Source organism: Triticum aestivum, chromosome 7B (genome assembly GCF_018294505.1).
Source record: "Triticum aestivum cultivar Chinese Spring chromosome 7B, IWGSC CS RefSeq v2.1, whole genome shotgun sequence".
Classification (NCBI taxonomy): Eukaryota; Viridiplantae; Streptophyta; class Magnoliopsida; order Poales; family Poaceae; genus Triticum; species Triticum aestivum.
The window spans coordinates 55,079,277-55,082,613 of record NC_057813.1 but is presented as its reverse complement, the minus strand read 5'-3'; positions in this window follow the sequence as shown (position 1 = coordinate 55,082,613).

The following is a 3,337-nucleotide window of genomic DNA, read 5'->3' as shown; positions in this document are numbered from 1 at the left end:
GTACAATGGAAGGCAGGACCCGCAGACTGAGAGGGGAGACTCGTTGCTTCTGCGATGCGCATATAACTTTGAAACTTGATAAAGAGCGTGACGTTTGGTATGTCAGCAGTTTCAATGATGATCACAGTCACGTTCTAGCTAGACCGGATGAAGTCACGTTTCTTCGGTCTCATAATCAGATAAAAGAATATCAGAAAGCTGAGATCTTAACCATGGCAGGTGCTGGAATCAGGAAACATATGATTTATGATCAACTCGTCAGTAGGTACGGGTCATATGCAAAGGCTGGTTTTGGGAGGAAAAACCTTTATAACATGTGTTATAGAGAAAAAATGAAATTGCTTGCACAAGGTGATGCAGACACTGCCATTGGGATCATGATGACCAGAAAAGAGAGAGATCCAGATTTCTTCTTTGAGCACACCGTCGATGATGAAGGAAGGATGAAAAACATATTCTGGTGTGATTCTCAATCACGTCGAGACTATGTTGACTACGGTGATGTGACAGTCTTCGACAACACATACAGAATGAATAGGTATGGCATGCCATTTATACCTTTTGTCGGTCTGAACAACCACCGTTGCACCACGGTATTCGGTTGTGCTCTTGTGTCTGACGAGACAGAGGATACATATGTCTGGCTGCTTCAGACATTTTTGAGGGCTCATTGTCAGAAGAGGCCCAGGTCCGTAATTACTGATGGAGATGCAACTATGATTAAGGCCATAAGAAAGGTACTTTCGGAGGTTTGGCATCGTCTTTGCTCGTGGCATATTGAGAAGAACATGCAGAAACACCTTCATCATAAGTCTCTAAAGGAGTTCAGGTCTCTACTTTATTATGCTACTTCAAAGAAGGTATTTGAGGAGAGATGGGCAGCGTTTTGCGCCAAATGGCAGTCGGAGAAAACAAAAACATGGTTACGTAGGATGTACAAGAAGAAAAGGCTTTGGGCTGCATCATATCTGTCGGGTGGGTTTTTCTTAGGTATGCGAAGTAACCAGCGAAGTGAGAGTCTGAATTCATGCCTTCACTTGCATCTAGACTCCGGTATGACTATTGTTGATATGATTGTGCACTATGAGAACTGCATAGTTCGTCTTCGTGAGAGCGAGGCGCATGACGATTACACAAACTCACAGACAGTTCCAGTACCAGTATTGGACGAGTGTAAAGATATTGAGAAATCAGCTACCCGTGAGTTCACTGCGGCAAACTTTTATATCTTGCAGGAAGATATGAAGAAGGCACGGGAGCTTGAGGTCCTTGAGAGACTGAGAGGAGCAGACACTCACAGATTCATACTGACATGGAAGGAAAATAGGGATATCAGATTCACTGTGGAGTACACCCCAGGTAACTCCGAAGAAACTGTGAGGTGCAGTTGCAGAAGCATGTATCGCAAAGGACTTCCTTGCAAACATATTCTTCATGTTCTGATTCAGCTACGCTTACGTGAGATACCTAAGTGTTTAGTGCTGCGAAGGTTGAGCCAAGTTGCAAGGGGTGGACTTCCCGTGAAGCGCACTAGCGATCTGTTTGCGTGGGGATGGGCAGGTGCAGGTGACAGAGCTAGGTACAGTGAGTTGACTATCTTATCTGCTGAAGCAACTCATAAAGCATGTCATAAACCATTTTTATTCGACAAGTTGAAGGCGGCTCTGAGGGACATAATAGATAATGATTACACTGAGGAGGATGAGCCTGGTGCGGGGGTACAGTTTGTGAACGACGATGCATTTGAGCCTAATCAAGATCATGGTCTTGTTCGTGATCCCGCTAAAGTTAACACCAAAGGCGCACCAAAACAGAATGTTAAAGGCCGCGGTAAGGATGGTCTTGATGTCACTAAAAATGGGCGACCTAAAGCTTTTGATGAGAAAAGCAAACGTCAATGTGGACAGTGCGGTCTTACGGGTCATTATAAGTCCACGTGCCCTCAAAATCCTAAGTATGATTTCCTTATGTTATTGTAAATCTTATTGTTCAACCTGAATTTATTTGTTTATTGTGAATTAACACATATCTTACTGTTATGTAGGAACTTTGTTTGAATTGTGGAGTATGGAAGATTGCTATGGATTGCTATGGAAGATTGCTTCACCCTTTCATTGGAGACAGTTATTAATGTTCTACATATGTGATCTTTAATAACTGTTGAAATATGTTATATGAACTTATTTTACTTTGTTGATGTCAGACTATTTGCTACGATATACCGACATAAGTAGTTGTTTTGATGAAAGACTATGTAATGCAACAAGGAGTTTTTACTTTGTTTATTTTCATGTGCTCATTTTGCACAGAACTGCCCTCGCTGTTGTTTTGACAGTGTCGTCGCTGTTGTTTTGACAGTGCTCATTTTTGCACACTAGTGCCGTCGCTGTTTACTGTTATTTTGCTATTTGCTGTTATTTTTTCCCAGCACTGTACGGTCGCCGTCGCTTAGAACCCCGTCGTTTTAATTATTTTTTTTAAAAAAGACTGACAATTGCGCCGGCGGCACTGTCCCATAGCGGCAGCGTCGGGCGGCTGACAGCAGTACGAAGTAATCAACTAGTTCGACAGCTCATGTGCCGCCGGGTATATAAGTCAGTCGTCGCGCCCTCCGTCGGGCGAGGTGGGACTAAACATTTCCCGTCGCCCCGCGTGGAACTTGGGCCGTCGTCCCGCCGCCTGCTACTTGGGCCGTCTTCACGTCACGGGCGTATAGTGTTATTTGGCCGGCCCACACGGTCACGCGCGTCGCTGCAGGCACGGCGGGTGCGGGCAGCCAAGTTTTTAGTCCCACCTCGCTCGACGGAGCGCGCGACGACCGGCTTATATACCCGGCGGCGCCCTTGCAGTCGAACGTCTTCGATTAAACTGATATGCCACCCGTCGTCCGACGCTGCCACTGTTGGACAGTGCCGCCGGTCCTGTCTGACGTCAGACTAGCCGGCGCACTTGTCGGGCAATTTTTTTTACAATGGACAACTAAGAACGTCGGTGTTATAAGCGACGTCGTCTGTGCTTTCAAAATAACACTAACATAAGAATGTCGGTCGGTGTTACACGCATAATAAATACATGTGCATTTTTATTAACGTTCAGCGTACATGAAAACATGGACTGACGTATCCAAACAATTTGACGACCACAGAACTATAAATATGAATATCAAGATTTCAAATTGAAAGACAATGGCTTGAAGACAACATAATAATCCAAATGTCATTCTCGCCTTAATAAATATACAAAATAGTAGTGTCCTCTTCGTCACAAGATATCAAAGTCGAAATAAATGTAAACATTATTTGAGCCTACAAAATTTTCTAGTACAAAAATTTTGCCA